The sequence below is a fragment of the Cygnus atratus genome, chromosome 12 (genome assembly GCF_013377495.2).
Source record: "Cygnus atratus isolate AKBS03 ecotype Queensland, Australia chromosome 12, CAtr_DNAZoo_HiC_assembly, whole genome shotgun sequence".
Lineage (NCBI taxonomy): Eukaryota > Metazoa > Chordata > Aves > Anseriformes > Anatidae > Cygnus > Cygnus atratus.
The window spans coordinates 16,459,504-16,477,761 of record NC_066373.1 but is presented as its reverse complement, the minus strand read 5'-3'; the positions used below and the strand labels follow the sequence as shown (position 1 = coordinate 16,477,761).

General features: G+C 40.1%; 1 protein-coding gene across 5 annotated transcripts in view; it reads left to right on the top strand.

Moving 5' to 3' along the window:
• The window catches only part of CHD9 (chromodomain helicase DNA binding protein 9), a 94,431-nt gene that overhangs the window by 19,503 nt on the left and 56,670 nt on the right, over positions 1 to 18,258 (top strand). The window lies entirely within an intron of this gene.

Genomic DNA, 18,258 nt, shown 5'->3' with positions numbered 1-18,258 from the left:
GGTCTCACACTTTGCATCTCTGGTCCTGGTTCAGTAGATGACTTTTCCATTACAACTTGGGCTTATGTGCATGGAGCATGTGATTTTCATTTCCTACGAGCAAAACTTTTGGCACTTCAGCTGGTGTAGTGCTGGCGTGTTGCTCCTAGAATATGCATACAGCAATGTATTTAAGATGAGCTTGATGGATCGAATGATGCGGTAGGTGCGACTTGTTGGTGTTAATGTGCTTTTTTTTTTCTTTTTTGGGGGGTAGGGAGTGAGGAGAGGAGGGCACAGCCTATGTGGCTCATCGTGTTGGTTCTGTCTGATATGAGCCCCTAACACAGGGGCATGGAGCTGGGCGGCTGGTAGGGCACTGAGGTACTTCTGGGTTCTGCTAAGGCAACAGAGCCCAAATTCTGTGCCATGGGGCTGCAGGGCAGAAGCCAGAGCTGTTAGGTGCACCTTTGGGTCTCCCATTGGTATGCTGGGGTAAAGCGTGAGCGGGATGTGGCTTCCTGGAAAAGTGGTGGTGGCAAGAAATGCATGCGTTGGGATAGTTTGTGAGGGGTGTGTGGCATACAAGCCAGGCAGTGAAAAGTAGGTCTCATGACACTTTCTGGTGCTGTAATTTTTCTGTAGCGTACATTAGAACCTTTTTAAGACTGCATCAGCTTCGCTGACATCACTGTCAGTGCCTTGTTTTGTAACCTGGAACAGAGGGAAAGTTCTGAGGCCTGTAGAGAGTGTTCAAGTGTTTGGGAGGGTTGCTTCGGTTTTGGTAGCGGTGGGAGAACAGTGCAACTTCACAGGATTTCAACTCTACTTCATCTCTTTTACTTCTTCCTGGAACTTTGAAATAAGACTGGCAGAAAACAGGTAGGCATATAAGCTGCTGGGTGGTTTTTTATTATTATTATAGGGTATGCAATAAATTGTATAAATTGTTTTCAGACCTTAAGTTTATGTAGTAGAAGAGATGTTTAGTGTTTCCTCCAGAAACTGGTTGTGCAGTGGGAGCTGTCATACAGCTGCAAGGAGTGCATCGATGGGGGAATGATAGGAGCAAACCATGTACAAGTCTCTCTGAGCCTGCAGTGTACATAATATGGATTAGTAATAGTATGGCAACTGGAGGAAACAATTACTAGTGGATTTAGTTGTTTTCAGCAGTTTTGCTTTGATAATGATTGAGGGGTTTTGAAAAAACTATTTTTAAATTCTACGAAGTAGTTGATGAACTGTAGCTATTGGAGTGGACCCAACATTAGACAATCAAATATCCCCAACTGCAGTTATACTAAGATCATTTAAAAATGAGACAAGATTAAATACTTATGATTCTGTTGTTTGAAAGAAAGCATGCTTATCGCAGTTTAACTCGTAAAGCTATTCTCTCAGTACAAATTAATTTAAAAATTAATAGTTCAGTGTAATAGCGCACAATTAAAACCAATCTGAAATGTCTTATGCTGCTGTTATACTTTCTATGCCTGCTGTAATTAGATTATAATTGTAAATATATCGTGCCTCTTAATTTTACATCATGCATTTTTCATCATAGTTTGATTATGGAAATGAAATGAAGTGAAGGAATATCCTGGAGATCCGTGTAGTCTCACCTTTGACTAATATAATGCTTCTGATCTTTTTACCTCCTCTTAAAACTGTTTTGAAAATATTCTCTTTGCTTTTCATGAGTGTAAAAAAAGGTGACAAATATAGGCATCCATGTTCAGTTCTGTATGCTTAGAAAAAAAGGAAGTTGAAGTGATATTCTGAAGTTCATAGTGGCCTCAGAGAAGGTTGCCACTGTAAGGTCACCCCGGAGCCTTCCCTTCTCCAGGCTGAGCAGCCCCAGCTCCCTCAGCCCCTCCTTGTAGGAGCAGGGCTCCAGTCCTCTGAGCATCCTCACGGCCTCCTCTGGACCTGATTCAAGTCCACGTCCTTCTTAGGCTGGGGGCCCCGGTGCTCCTCTGGCCACATATCTCAAAGCTTAATGGAGATTGAGCTGGAAAATAATACTTTATTAATGATTGCAAATGCTACATGGCAAGGCGTTGATCTCAGCTCTTGGTATCAGGTGAATCTTTTTTCTACCCCTTTTGTGACTAAATGTTTGGCACCTAACTTGATAATTCAGTGTATTCATGAAGTCCAGTATCTTGCATCTGACGCGTTTGCATTTGTTTTGTTTTGTTGTTGTTTTGAAACTGACTTGAAACCTGAAAGTGCTTTTCTGCTTGCAAGTGTGTGCTTTCCTACCACTTGTTTCAGAGCAACAGGTGATGCTGCTTTTGGAGAGAATTTGTCTTGCCCTTGTTGAAAGCTTAGGAAGAAATATTGACCGTATATTAGAATGGTGTAACTTCATACATGAGGGTATCATCAGAGGTGGAATTTTCACCTGATCAGAGTGCAGGGAAGAGGCTCTGGTGCCGCTGAGGTGTACGTCCTCCGTGGTCACAGCCTTTCACCTGTGTTAGCAGCTGCCTCCCTTTTGTATCGGCTCTAAATTTGGTTTCACAAGTATCCCTTGGATTATCCCACTCAAAAACCTCTTTCTCTGGTCTTGATTGCCGTTCTATTCATATATCAGAACTCAAATGAAAGATATGCCTAGTAAGCAGTGATGTGTTGTCTCGGGTAGTTATGGTTGGCCCAACAAGCCAATTCATTGCAACGTGCGCTTAAGGAAGATGTGTAGAAATCAAGGCTAGAGTATTTTTCAGAGTGCATTTCTCAGATTCCCTGTAGTTTACTTTTAAGAGAGCCCATAATGAGAAATATTTTCAAATACTGAACTGATGGGACTGTATTTAAATTCTTCATAGCAGAGACCGGCTTTTCTGCATAGTAAGCTTATTGCTCTTAAGTGTTCTTACGAGACCATGTTGTAAAATTATGATCCTGTTATTAGCGTTGTTTGTGAAGCAGTGTATGACAGTTTTCAGTGGGACTAAGCATAATAAAATCCGTGACTCAAAATTTGCCCTATTTTGCATTATCTGAGAACTGAAATACAGACATCTGTTGTATTGAAAGCACTTGTATTTGGTGGGGCATTAGCTTGTAATCTGCAAGTGTGTTGTTTTTTTTTTAAAAAGCTCTTCCTTCCCCCCCAAAGAGAGTCCTAAAAAACTCATTTTCTTCTAAAATGCTGTTAAGCATATCCATTGTATTTATATTGTACTTGTTCCTTTTAATTATGGTTAATTTTATGGGTGATGTCACCACGTTAACAAATGTAAATCTCTGTCTGAACTTGCCTTTTAAACATTTCTAGGAGTTGCATGCTCTGGATTTACTTATCTGTTTGAGGAACAATTTTCACCTTCCTTGTAGTTGTAGCAGTTTAATAAACTGTCTGCCACTGTGAGGCAGCAGAATTCAGTTGTCATCTCCCAGCACCTAGCAGGTTTATCATGTCTGTACAAGTACCAAAGTACTCCCTTCGCTGACCTTTTTCGCACCATATTTTCCTGCTTTTTTGCTTTCTGTTTTCAGAAGGGCCCACACAAATGGGAGGAAGTGAAAGTGGCAAAGCTGTGTCAAGTGTGTAGAGTTAATGAGATGAGTAGGGCATCACCTCTGAGCTGAGTAGCACAATTCCTGGAATGAGCAAACTCTTTCAGATTATAATTGTATTTAATGTGTTTCAAAACCAATCTATGGCTCTTTGCCGTAGATGTCTTCATCACTCAAGACAGCAATATTTTGCTAGCTTTATAGTTGGATGTATATGAAAAATTTTGGGTTTTATATGTTTTATCCAAATTTTAGGTAAGCATTTTATACTCTCTGTTTCTTTTTAAAATGAGAAATTGCAGAGGATGGGGGAAAGGAAATATATGTGCATGAAATCAGCTTGTAACACATTTACTGGTAAATATTTGTTGTTATATTTAACTTTTATCCATTTTTTTCATTTGCCTTGCTTTTCTTTAGGAAATACAGCTGCATAACAAGGGAAGGAGAGAATTGCTGGAAGAATGTATCAGGCTATCTGCTATATCATTTTAAAAGCTTTATGAGTTTGTCAGTAGCTAACATCTCCATCAGTTAAAATGTTTAATCATTCTTCTCGGTTTTGAATTGTGTTAGTTGTTGCTAATGCTTTTTATTTCTTTTGAAGTCTCTGAACCTTCCTCAGTTGTCAAATAATTAGGCTGTCCAATTCTTTGCATATGTTTCTTATTTAAAAAGCAATACCTGCTGTTGTAATGATTGTTACAATTTAAGAATGTAATCTTTCCTGAGATAACTGCACACTCATTAAATGACTGTAATAATTGTCTTCAAAATGCTCCAAAAGAGAAACCTTTTCGTAAAAAGTTGTTAATGGGTGGCAGGCACAGGCAGGAAGCTTCTGTCTAGCTCAGCTTACAGGGGTAATCCTCCAGATAGCAGGGTGAGACAGGTTGACAGAAGTAAGTAAAATAGATGGTATTAAAAAAATGCACAAATAAGTAAGATTGAATATCTAAATACTTATTTGCAAACAGATGTCATGTTAACACTGAAGATCTGTAAAGCAAAGAGTAATGATGCAATGGTGCAAGCTCAGTGTCTGAGCTTGGTGCCTAATTAGAGAGGGGGGAAAAAAGGAAAATAAAACTTGTCTTGAATCGTCCTCTAAAGACCATAAAGAACTCTAAAGTCCATACTGTGGACTGTTGAAGCAGGAGTTCAGTGTCTGTTTAAAATATCATTAGATTAAGGGAAAAAGTTCATGGGGAAAAAGCTCCCTTACATCATGTGTTAATTCAACCATTTGTGCTGTGAACCGAACTGCAAAACTGATTCAGGAGCTGCGAAATGGCTTTTTGTTGCCAGAGCTGTTTCTCGAGAATACAAGTTGCTGACTTGGTTTGCTGCATAGTTGGACAAAATTGCATACGCTAGAGACAGCGGCAGTGGGAGAGGAAGGCGTGATGAGCTGGGAAGCACCTTGTGCTGCAGTAAGGCAACTAACTGCGTGCTGTTATGCGTCTCAGATGCTCAGAGGACATCTGTGGGCTCACGGGGGGACTCTTCCTTGGTACTGGTGGTGACTAGCTGTCCAGTGCTGTTAACTAAAGCCTGATATGTTGGTTTGTTTTCTTTCCAAAAAGCTTAAGACCTAGCTTTGCCTCCAAAATTTCCAGAATACCATTTCACCTTGAGACATTTTGTAGAAAATCACTGTGTTTCTAAAGCATTAGTGAAATCTTACTGCCAGAAGAGAAGCAGAGCTTTTAAAGATGTTAACCAGTGGCCTGCTTTTGAAGCCAAAGAATCTTAAGTACATTTGGAATTCATGTGGCTTTTATACAGGTGTCAGTATATTACGTGCACTCAGGTTTTACAATTTCTTTTAGCTGTAATGTTAAGTCTAAATATATAGAGAAACCAAAACAATTCCCAGCACTTCGTCCACTCAATAGCCTTCCAGAACTGGAGGGGTATTGTTTACTTTGTGGTTTATCTAGATAAAAAAAATTTGCACAAGCTCCTAATTGCATGGATTCCCAAGACAGTGTCTATCCTTATATGCTGAGAGTAGATTGAATTTGGCAACTCTTAAAGAAAGTAAATACAAGTGAGTGGGTTTCTAGGGTGGTGGGGCTGAGAATTAATATTTTGATTTGAATAAATTTGATAAATGAATCTAGGAACAGAGCTTTAGGCTAGGAACAGTTGACAAGTCCTATATTTTTTGAACATAGTGTAATTTGTAGTATACTTATTCATGTTTCTTTCATAAGTGTGGTAGGCTTTCTTTTGCGTGGGTTATTTAGCTTGTGCTTGCACTTTGTTTTTTTGCTCTCTCGATGTCTTACTGTGAAGGCTAGCATTTTAATGTATATTCTAGGAAAATGTTCCAATCTTTTCTGTAGTGCCTTTTCAGGAGTTTGTAAGGTAATTTCCATGTTAGTAGCATACTGTGTATGCATACAAAATGCTATTGAATATCAAGTCAAAACTAGTTTCATGGATTAGTAGAAAGACCTACTTTAGGAGATATTCATAACTTCACAACTGAGTTTCAGTTTATATGTTGGGAAGAAGTATTGCCCTTAATGTTGAAGAAAGATATCTCAGTTCTTGTCGTTCTGAGCATTTTGTTTGCTTCTTTTGTTATACTTGGAAAAATTGTTTCAGAAAGAGAATTTCTGAATTCTAACCCAAGGCTTGAAGCCGTGTGTTTGTTCAGAGGTTCCAGGAGCCTTTCTCTCCAGCTGTAGCATTAACAAGTGGCAGGTCACCGGGCTGCAGTTCAGCATTCATACTTGTAGACAGAACTGTGTCAGGGATTGCTTAAACGCAACGTAGAGCCCTGTGCACACAGACTCAGAGATGCTCTCCAAAATGTTTTTGGAGTCGGGAAGTGTTACAGTGCTGAATGCTTTAATAATACTCAGATGGAGCTGTGAAATTGAAGTATGGTTTTAACATCTGGCCTGTCATGATTTATTATGGGAGAGGAGTACCCAGCGGGAAGTGCCAGCTTTTCGATGGTCTGTGTATTGTTGTGATTCTTCGGCAAGCTTTACACTTTGGGACCACTGATTTTAAGTCGTGCTGTCTTGGTTTTAGTATGATTAAATTCACCAGTAAAAATCTAAGTTTGAGTTCTGCGTATTCAGACTAGAGCAATATCTATCCTGTTGAAATTATCACTTAGCCTATGCTTGAGCTCAGTTCCTATTCTACAGGCCAAGTGTTGCTTTCTCTCTTCCTTTGGGGATTTTGTTCTGGAATAAAAATCATGTCAGAATTAAGAGGTGATGTCCTAGACGTGACGTGAATATGTGCTCTTCTTTTCTACCCCCCACCTCCCTGTTTTATGTGGCTTTTAATGTGTTTTTTTCAAAGTCCTGCCAATTATAGCCCTCTTAAATGAGATCTGTCCAGGAAGCTAAGTGGCATGACTGAAAGCATCATTGTGTGACATGAATATGCATCCCTACATGGATACGGAAAGGTGCCTTAACATCTTCTCATTGTTGGTAGGATTCCGTAGAGAGAAGATTTGTGTACAAGCTTAACAAAGTTTCCTAAGTTTGTTTTTATTTTAAGTAAGCAGAGGCAAAATCGGAAGTGTGTCTTACTGTCTGTAAGATTGGTAAGAACAATTTTGAAAAAAGATTAGGCAAATTTATTTTGAAGTTTCTGTGTTGGAGCTCTTACTTCTGTTATCCTGTGGAGGATTCTTTCACCTGCAGTCACTTTTTACTATGAAATCTGATCAAGCTCCTGATATTGTACAAGAGGCATGTTTTATGGTGCTGGCCTGCTGGGCACTTTCACTTAATAGAGTTTAATTGCAAGTGTGAGTGGGCTTTGACTGACTCTGGGAGATTTGGGGACTTGGTGAGTGAACCTTCCTGGTCGGGGACAGAGGCAGGAAGGTGCTGGTGCTCCTGGCTGTGCCGGAGGATGTCCTTGGCAGCACGCGGCCATCTTTAGCCAGCCTGTTGCTCTATGTATGTTAACAGCAGTTGCTGTTGACTCAAACTCCATTAAAGATGATACAAATTTCATTTGTCTTGAGCCCTACACCTAGTCTTGTCTCTTGTGCAAATAGCCAGCTTTGGCTGAGATAGAAAATGACGGCTAGGCTTCCTTCTAGTGAGCTGTCTTAAAACCCTTTTTGGTCCTTACCAAAAGTTCATACTCACTACTGGTTTTTGTGGTTATCCCAGTGAAGCTCTTGGGTTGCTGTGTTCTCCCTCTTTCTCTCTCTCCCTCTCTCTCTCTCTCTCCCTCTCTCTTTTTAAGAGGCTTCTGGGAAAACAACATTTTTTTTCCCTCATGGGTTTTTTCCTTTGTGTGAAATTGAATCCTGCTGATCCCCTATAGTATCCCTCAACTTGTTTTCAAACCAGCACCTCTTTTTAATAAATGCCTTTTCTGTGGGCGTCTGGTTTTCCCTATTCATTGAGAGGAGTGGGTCTTTTCAGGAATATTTGAGAAACCTGTATGCAACAGGAGTAGTTTTGTTAGGCTTATATATATGCTAAAGTGCTCTTCTTTTACATTGGATATTCTAGCACCTTGGCAGAGAAAGCCATCAAAGTAATTCCTTGAAGCTGACACGGCAGATATGCAAGTTAGTTTGAATTTAAGAGGAAGAAGTATGTCCCCCTTTGATTTAAATGGAAATATGCTGTGCAGTCAGCACTGGTTTTAATGATATGTGACTTCCTAGCTGGTAATGTTAAAAATAAATTGCTTTTCCCAGTTTGCGTCAGTATCTTCTAATGTACATAACATGCTCATTTTTTTGTTTCACTGAAATTGCAAGCATTGAAGATGTTTTGGTTACTCTGTTAGGTATCAAGGAATCCTACAAAAATGCCATGCTCACAGATTGAGTGAATTTTTAAACTTAAGTGCTTTTAATGAATAAACTCCCTATTTGCAAATAAAGAGGTCTTGCATGTAAGACTTTCTGAAGATGTAGCTTGTTTCAATTTACAGATAGTTTATGATCAGTATTTTCCTGTTCATGTGGAATCAAATCATATCTTTTTCACATCTGTTATCTCTTTCACAGCACTTGATTTTTTTTTTGTCATCAACAAGCAGTGAAAGTACATGCCGTTTTTAAATAATAATAATAAAAAAAGAGGGTGCTATCACAGAATCATTTCCTGACGTTGCCCGAGACAACGATCAGTTGCAGTTCCAGGAGCCTTCATGTTCTGAATAAGCTGGTTTGTTTCGCCTCCCAAGTGAACTGTAAGGCTGCACTCAATGCATTACGAAATTTGAGTTGAATTTGGTAAGCCACGCTGTTAAAACATCTGATGGAAGAGAACCCGTGTCTGTTTTGTTTAATCCGCAGTTGTTTCTGGGGCCTAGCCCAGCGTGCCTTTCTGTCAGTAATTGCGGTGAGGTGTGGAGACAAGAGGTGGGCAGGTTTGCGCTAGTTCAGTGGAGCTGCTGCCTCCTGCCCTTCGCTCCCATTGCCCCAGCAGGTTGAGTGGCTCCGCTGAAGAAGCAGAGTGCAGAAATGAGAGCGGGGACGGCTCTGTGTCTGCCACCCTCGCCAGCGGCTGCCTGGCTGCAGTGCTTACAGGCCTCAGGCTCTGGGACAAAAGACAAACCTGAGGGCTTTAGGGGGAAGAGCGAGGAAACAGCGGCATCCTTTTCATAAGGATGAAAGGGGATTGGGTTATAATTATAAAAAATCTTCTCTTATGAGGCCATTCACATCAGCAAAAGGTGTAGAAAAGGAGCATTTAATGTGAAATGGAGTTGTGACTAGAAGCAGCTACCCTTCAGGCCGCACGGTTTGTTGCTGCTAGCTGTATGCAGGCCGTGCTGGTTGCTGGCGGTAGGTGTGCTGAAGCTGATCTTGGGGTGGATCATCAAGGTGATCAAAAAGCTCCTCGTGTTCTTTTAGGGGGTTATTTGGATGGCTTGGGTTTGTTTTTGTTTGGTCTCCTTGTCCTCCCACTGGTTGGTAAAGAAAAACTGGAGAAAATCTCTTGACAGCGCACAGGAGTGGCGGCAACTTAGAACATGAGTGGGCAGGTAGCAACTTGGCAAAATGGCAAGGGGGAGAGCTCTTCTTTTTTTTTTCCCCCTTGTTTGTAATTGTTTTCTCTCTTCTGCAGGCTTTCGCAGCCAAATCTTTGTAGTTTTACATTGAAATCAGCATTTTTAAGGGTTTTGCGGTCTTTTATAGTTTCTAAGCAGAAACAAAATGGCTTCATATAAGACCAAGTAGCCCAAACCTGAATACTTTTCAAGTAATATGGAAGTTGACTGAAGGCTATTAATCTGAGTAGTGCCTGTGTTGTTTAAATTGCAGTGAAAAGGTTGGATAAAAGCTGTCTCAGCATATTCAACCTGCCTGAGTTCACACACCTTCGTAACACCCGCCCTCGTGTCAGTTTTAACGTGGGGTAGTTTTATACACAGAAATGGCGAATGATAGATATGTCTTTAAGTGCATACAGCTGCAATGATCAAACGTAATTGTCTTCAGTTTTCACAGTGTTTGTTTCACAGTACACACAGTAGTTCCCATCTGTTTTGCTATCAAGTCATTGACTTAAATTCTATTACTTGGCTGCCTGGACAAAAGCACATAGATGCTGTGGGTCAGGATTGCTGTTCTGCTTTACCTGTGGGTTGGCTATAGTGGTTTCTTCTCTGGAACACCTAGAAGTTGGGCTGTTGAACAACTAGCCTGCATCTGCTTGATAGACTTGCAAGGGATGGTCTTTGAGCTGGTTAGTAACAGAGTTCCAGTGGATTGGTGCCAGCTTATTTGAGCCATTGTCAAAATTGTGTACAAAAAAAAAAAAAAGAATGGAAGCTTTTGGTGAAAAGGAAAACTTGAAGAGTTCAGTGTATTCTGTGTGCAACGTGTCTTTTTGTCGTATATTGTGGATGGGGTGTATCTTATTTCAGGTGTTAATTTTTCACCTTTTTCTAGGTAGAGATGAATTTATTATTCATAAGACTCTGATTACAGAACGCTAAAAGGCTTTCTGGGTTTCTGAGCAAAAACAAGCTTGGATTTTATTTGGCTTTTTGTTTTTGCTTTTTGATCATTCTTGCAGTTTTGGAAAAATGCAAATGCTTAGCTAGCTTCCTCTTCTGACTCATAAGGCATCTAAGTAAGCTGCTGCATTATGGCAGATCTTGTTCCTTTCCAGACAGGTGCTTTCTGAAAGATTCTTTCCCATTGGAGACTAACTTCCTTTCTGGGAGTAAGAAAAAAAAAATAATTAAGTTTTAGACCACTGTATCAGACTTGTCTCTACATTTAAATCTGAGTATGTGAATTCTTCCTGACTTCAGACAGCCAAACTTGTGAATTTATCTCCCTTTCAGGGTGGGAGAGAGAAAACATCAAAAGAAAAAAGAAAAAAAGTGTAGAAAGTAGTAGTTTCTGAAACTGATAGGAAGGTACCTACAGCACTCTCCTCTTCGTTTTGTTATGTTATTATTATGCATAGAGAATTGAAGTAAATTTGAGTAATCAGGATGGAAGTACAGAAATTAATTTTTTTCATGATATATTATCCTAAATTGTACATTTCCTGTATTAAACCTTTTTTTGAAGAGGGAGGAGTGATAAACCCTGTGTTTCTGTGAATATATAATTTTCTTGAATCTCCAGAATTGGTATATTTTAATTTATACATTGAAAAGTTCCTTTTCAATCGTGTTAATTCTAGAGAACAACACTATGCTTATATCAGTTAGGCCTTCACAACAGGATCAATAGCTTAAATGTTGTAATAAATGGGCCTGTACGCTCTACAGCCTTTGCTTTTTTACAAGAGTTCAGCCATTCCGTAATGTAGACAGTTCAACTGTCCTGTCAGTTGGGCAAGTTGAAGGTGCTCCGATGAGCCGGTGGGAAGGAAGACTAGAAAACTCAAGGTGATGTAAACGCTGCTCAGCTTGAATTTACAACAGGAGTAACAAACCGGGTGTGAAAGATGGATATTTTGGCCACTCAGACCAAACACTGCTGAAGAAATCTGGGTCCCAATAGGATATCCGTGGTTCTTTCCTTTTGATGCACTGTAATGGCTTCTAGGAAAGGGGGTAGAGGAGGAAGGTAGCAAGGAGACTGCTTAGAGAATTGCCAAGACTGCTCTTTAGCAGAGGGAAGTTGAAGGCTTCTTTTGTTGGAGTAGGGAGAAAGGGAAGGATGATGTGGTGTCCAAGGGGTGCCTTTTGCAGCTGGTGGTCCCAACACCTAGAGCATCTCAAGTGGGTGCTCGGAGGTCTAGGGAGGACTGAGCTCATTTTCCTTGCCTCAGATCCTGCTTAAATCCTGTGTGCTTCATGCCATTTGCCAAAGAACAGCTATCAGAGATGTACCTAATTTGGCTAAATTTGATCAATGGGTTGGTTAGAAATTACTAAGAACTTGGAGGCGTAAATGCACAACCTGGTATGATGTGGTTGTGTAGTCTTGCTTTTTTTAAAACAAACTGGAGGAAAACTGAGCAGCTGTGAGCTGGGCAGCAACCTCGCTGAACGTTTTAAAGCTCAATCTTTCTTTTAAGACACAAGTCAAAGAATGTGTGATTATTGACGCTGCCTTAGTAGGTTTCTGGCTGCCACGGGATGTGTTGGATGAGGAGCAGTGGGACCAGGTCTGGTGGTGCCTGCAGAGTGCTTGCTGTCAGCAAACAGTTGTGATGCTGGCATTTCTGCTCTCCTTGCTCATGGTACCACCAGGCTGCTTTTTAGCAATTCAGCACATAGTAGCAGGAATAGAAAATGTTCCACAGTAAGCTTTTACTTGCTACATTGTGTTGCTACATGCTATATTTTCAAGAGACCTTGTGTTTGCAAACAGGAAAGAGGGAATACTGAATCATTCTCCTGGAGGAGAATTTAATTTCTATTTGTGTATTTATTTTGGTGGTGATTGTTTATGAAATTTTATAATACGTATTTGTATATTTATCTCTTTTTGCAAAGCCTCCAAAAATAACTCCAGGAAAATGTCTGAAAAGATGACTTACCTTGTGGGAAGAAAAAAAAAAAAAACTAAAAAAAAAAGAAAAACCACCCTTCAGCTAAGTCATTTAGGGGTTTCCTGTTGCTTGCTTCCATTTTGTGATGTGGTTTTGTTTTTCCTTTATCAGTATTATGAAAGTTAGGAAATAAAGTGTAATCTTATTCTACTTTTTTTGAACAGAGAACACAAGCTTAGTAAGCTGTCTTCATTTTTGAAATCGGAGATGTTATAGTACTTTTGTCTAAAGAAAAGCTTACATTCAGTACAGTAAAAATTATTTCTTACCTTCCCTAACAGCATTTTATATTTACATGTAATATCTGTACAGGGAGTCCCTTTACTTTGGATCTGCAATATAATGTAAAATTCAACTGAATTCAATCTTGTCAGAGAGTAGTTTCATACAGAACAAAGTTAACAGCCTATTCTGCTTTGCTCCCATATTGTTACTTAGCAGGTTCTTGAAGCACTGCTTGTGCTGGAATGAGAGATGATTTTAACTAACCCATGTTCAGTGATGAAAGACTAAAACTCACTGCAGTTTGGGTTAATAATACATTTTTATGGAGTACAAAGGACTTTAAAAAAAAATAAAAAACAGATAAGTTGGAGAGAGCTGTTCCATTTTGCTGCTTTGAAGTATTCAATTCCACACTGTTACAGAAGCTGTTGGACTTCCTTGACCTGTTAAATAAAAGTTTTCCTATTGCAAAACCAGGAGTATGTTTCAGTAGAAGCTGCCTCTAACCTGTACTTTTTAAGAATATCTTTGACGTTTTGAGATTTCAGTGGATCAATACATTCATAGGGCTTTGTTTGGGGGTTTTGTACTCTAATGCCCAGTCTCTTTAAAATCAGAAAGATCTGTGTTATTTTCTTGTCTGTAAGTATTTGGCAAGTTATCTTACACGTCTATTTCTAGATACTTGCACAGGTCTTGTTTGAAACCAGTGAGGTGAAATGTGACATTCCTTTTATAGACTATTGAGTTAAGTAAACTTTTTTTAAGAAGTTAAATAATTGTAAAAATTGGCAGGTAAGATCAGTCGAGAGTGTAAGAAAGAAACCAAGTAGAGGTGCTTTTTTTTGTTGGAAACATTCACGTATTTGGGAGAATAAAGCTAAGACTTCTGGATCCAGAGGACTGGCATTAGAGGCTTTAGAAAGTCTGCAGAGATATGGCATGGCTCCAAAACTGCTCTGAACTTTAGTAATTCAAATCTACAGTGCATTCACAGGTCCAGTTGACTTGAATGTGATTGTTGCCTTTTTTCGTACGTAGGAGCGCAGCGTTGAGGCTCACGCTGACTGCAGCGGTACTTCTGGCAGGGTGCCCGCCCTGTGGCTGCAGCAAAAACCATGCCGTGCATCAGCCTGGGATCAGTGCAACTACTCAGTGCTACTAGTTCAGCATGTGACAGACAGCACCTGAGAAATGCCACCAAGGAAGTTGGTTTTGTTGGTGTTGTATGTAATTTTCCAAATAGCTGTGTTCAGTACTACAGACTAGAACAACAGAAATTGGTACGTGATGGGCACAGCACTCCAGGCCACTGAAAGCTGACATGCATCCAGTGCAGTAGCTTGGCAGGGTGAGCAGGATGAAGTTCTCAATTTCTTTCATTTCCTGGCAGTTTAATACACTCCATTACATAGTACTTCCTTTAAGATATACTGGGAGACAGTTTTTATACCACTACCGAATATTCAGAAAAACAATTCATCCGTGTTTGGTGCTGAGCCCCCAAAATGTCTCTGCTCACACAAAATCTTCCACACGCAAACATGCACACTACAGATTCGTTCTCCAGTATCAGATGCTGCCTTTGCAGCAACAACCTGCTAGTATGTGTGTGTGACATGAAAAGCACTTGCTTCTTTCTTCCTAGGAAGATGAGTAAGGTTGCTGGCCTTTATATCAACGTTTTCACTTCTACGTAAATTTAAAACTTATCATAAGCCTGGTGTTAAATGTGTGGTAAGGTATGACCTACAGTAGCCAAATTTACATTCAAAAGTGACTATTACACAGACACAGACTGTTGGCTTGTCACTTGGCTGTAGTTGTCAGCCATTCATTTATCAACATTACAGGTAACAAATATGGGAGACAGCAAAGGTACTTTTTTTTCCCTGTATCTTTGTTTGTTTGTTTGTTTTTTAATCTGTCTAACACTTCAGTGTTAGTTTGGGTTAGGTTTCATAAATGTATGTCTTAAAATTCAGTAACCCTGAAACACTGAATCGTTTATAAGAGCTGATAAGATACAAGCAGAGTGCAGAGTATTCTCAGCATAACGAAAGAATCACAATTTAGAACGTTTCATTGACTCTCCTAATAGTTCCATATATACACCAAAAAGGAAGGAAAAATTATAGAACCCCATGGATCTTCATGCAACAGTGCTCTTAGTTCTGTAGAGCAATCCCAACAAATGGTATGGGGCAACTTTTGAACAGAAAATAACAAGGAAGTCAGAAGGAACTCCGAAGGGGAGGAAAAAAGGGTTTTCTGGAGAAAAGAAACCCTCTTGCATGTTTAGATGATCTTTCTGTCAGTTGTGTGGAAGCAGCTTGATTTAACTGAAGTTCTTGTCACAGTAAGTCATCAAAAGACAAATCACTGCCTCTTCTGGAATTGCCATTCAGCAAAGGATTCTGCGTGCACGTGGGGTGACACATTTGTCTTGTAAGTGATCTTCTACAAATAGACTGTACAGGGAGTGAGCTGGTATCTTCTTTTTTAATAGATTTCTTTTTGATTATAAAACTGTCATAAAACCACCACTAGAGTTAATTATGCAGGCTTCTGTAGAGAAAAAGATTTTAGAATACTAGAATGGAATTCAGAAGTCATTGAACTGAGTTCATGCATTTTTTGATTTGCATTCCTAAATACAGTTTTGTGATTCAAATGATAAATGTATGTTCCTTTAAGAGTTTTCTCTGGGATAGCTTAAAGCAATTGCAGTTTCCGAATTCTGATGTGATTCTAATATGAAAATATACGACAGTCTAATTTGAACAGAAATACAAACAATACTGATCATGATCATATATACAATTCTTCCTATATTTGTGTCACAGCTGGGATATTGATACTGTTTTGGTGGCTTGACATGCACAAAGGGATTCCTTGTTTAGTAATAAACAGGGACAAAGATGATGAAGTGGTAATGCATGAAGATCAGGTTTCCAGGTGGCTAATTTTAGCTGCTTTCAGTGTAGTAGATGTCAAGGTCATCTTGATTTGCCTAATGATCTGGTAGACTAGCAAGAACTTGTTATGCTCTCGCCATACAGTACTTCGTGCTTGCAGATCTTCTGCATCTTCCTGCAGATGTCTGCTGCCAGTAGAAGGAAGAGTCTTTCAAGGCATTGCAAATGTAACCCTTAGCTTTCTATTTTTTAGGATGGTTGGGATCATAATTTATTTTGTAGTGGTAGTTGCTGTTTGGGTGAGCTGATCCACAAGTGAATATAATTATTAAAAAAAAAAAAAAAAAAGGAAGGGGGTTATATAATTGTAGTCAGGAATGTGTGACTAATGAAAATACCAGGGAAAGGCATCACTAGGCCTTAGAGTACATCAAGAATGGACACAACTGAAGAGAGAAATTTGGTCGTAAAGACTCTGTGCACGCAGAAGGGAGAGCCATACTGCTCCAGCATGGTGGCCATACCTACTGCCAAGCAGGGTTTCTTACAGTAGAAGCAACGCCTGGTTTGTGGAGCAGGTAAGGCAGGGCCTGTGAGGGTTTTCTAGGAGATGGAGGCTTCTGCTATGTTAAACTCCTTTTTTTCTTCTTGGGACTTCCTTTGTAGTGATATGCAGGGGATGTGGAGAAAGTGTGTGTTGTCATGGAGCAAATTTAAAGTGCATTTAGGTCTTGAAGGGGGGTGGGGGTGGAAAAAAGGCAAGCACAAACAGAGGTTTGTCCTTGCTGTGAGAAATGCTGTTAGGCCAGAGAAGTGCTGGGCTGATGAAAGCCATGCTGAAGTGTTGCAGAAATTCCTTCCTGTGAAAAGCCTCCTCAGTAGGGTATTACCAGGTATCGGGAAGACTGCTGTCACGATTGTTTCTGGGTATCATCTGGTAATTTGATTGTTTTTACGTGAGTTTAATTAAGATACCAGTCAGACGTGTAGAATACCTTCTGCCCCTTTAAGACAGCACGTTGGTGTCTTTTGAATGCCGTTGAAGAGAAGATGCTTTGCTGGCAGCTGTGAATCAGGGCATATGTGGGGAAGCCTACAGCTCTTGTTTTATCTGTTCCACCCTTAATATTTCTTAGGGATAGCTCTTCCACATGACCAGCAGGCAGCCCGTACCTGCTGCTGCTAATGGCTTTAGTGGGCGGCAGCATGAAGTCGACACGGGATTGATGTGGTTCCCCACATTTCCATGCTGCCACAGCTCTCCGAGCAGCAGCAGGGAACTGCCACGAGCTCGGTGGTGTCCATGCACGCCGAAGCTGTCAGCAGCACCACAGATCCTGGAGCTTGCTCCGTGCAGGCTCGAGACAACATCACATTGGTTTACATTCGGTTCTATCAGGATGATTATCTTTGCAGCCATGAAAACTAAAAGCATATTTTTCCAAACAAAATACTCAGTTTTTAAATACGTCTGCCTCAGGGTTTTTCTTTCCACCTTCTCCTACATGTTTGTCAGTTAAGCATTTCTATCTCGATGCTGATAGATGAAATAGGTTTGTAAGCCGCTGGCAAAAGGACGTGCTCCTTTAGGGTGTTTGATCAGCATCCCCTCTGAGCGAGGGGGAAGGGGTGTTTTTGGCTTGGCAAAAGGCTTTGTCCTTTTTCTTGTGGATGCTGTGTAGCTTTCAGAATTTATTTCCAGTGTGCATGATTTTATAACTGCTTATGAGTTTATTTCAGGATGAATTGGTAATCAAAATAAAAGACCTCTGCAGCATCAGATCCTTTATGTTGCTGTGGTTGCTAAGTACATGCAGACATTGTCCTTTGTAATGCACGGGTGGTTCTGGTTCTTCTAATCTCAGCTCAGTTGTGTTGCTTCCCAGTTTTGTTTTTCGTGACGATGGTGACTTCCCTGATGCAGGTTTCACTATGGCTTTATTTAGCTTAGAATGGCTGGCTGGTGCCTTCCGGTATCTTCGTCAATGTCATTCCCGTATGGTTAGAAATGGCACAGCAAAACCGAAAGAGTACGTTCTCAGTCCTCTAACCAACAGTTAGCTTACTGTTGGTGGAGTGCAGGAGTTGTAACTTAAAAACAGAAGGAATAGTATGGAGCACAAAGCAGTGGGCCAGCCCCAGGAATTAAAACACACAGTAGCCTCATCCAGCATACTCATGATTTTACAATAAGAAAGTAAAGCAAGTTGTTGAGGAATAACTTGCGGGGCAGCTCTGAGGAGATGTAGCCTGAGAAATTTCATCTTAAAGTAACAAAACACTTAGGAAGAGGATTTCAAAAGAATTACCCAAAAGCTACCATGGTTATTCTTGCCCACTTAATTATCAGGCACGCTTTTTTGTTTGTTTCCAGCCCTAGAATGGTTCAGGAAGGCATCCGTTCATTCTAAAAGTCCTTTAACTGTACTAACTTCAGTAGTATTTGGCTTAGAGCTGAAATCATACTGTGAGTGCCTTAGGAAACTTCTTTTTGTTTAACTGATCTCAAAAAGCTAAAATACTACATTATTTAGCATTGTCCTGAGTTATGAAATGGTAACTCTAACAGAAACTGCCGTCATTTATCTTTCATATATTGCATAACCGTAACGTGGAAGCATCTTGGCTAG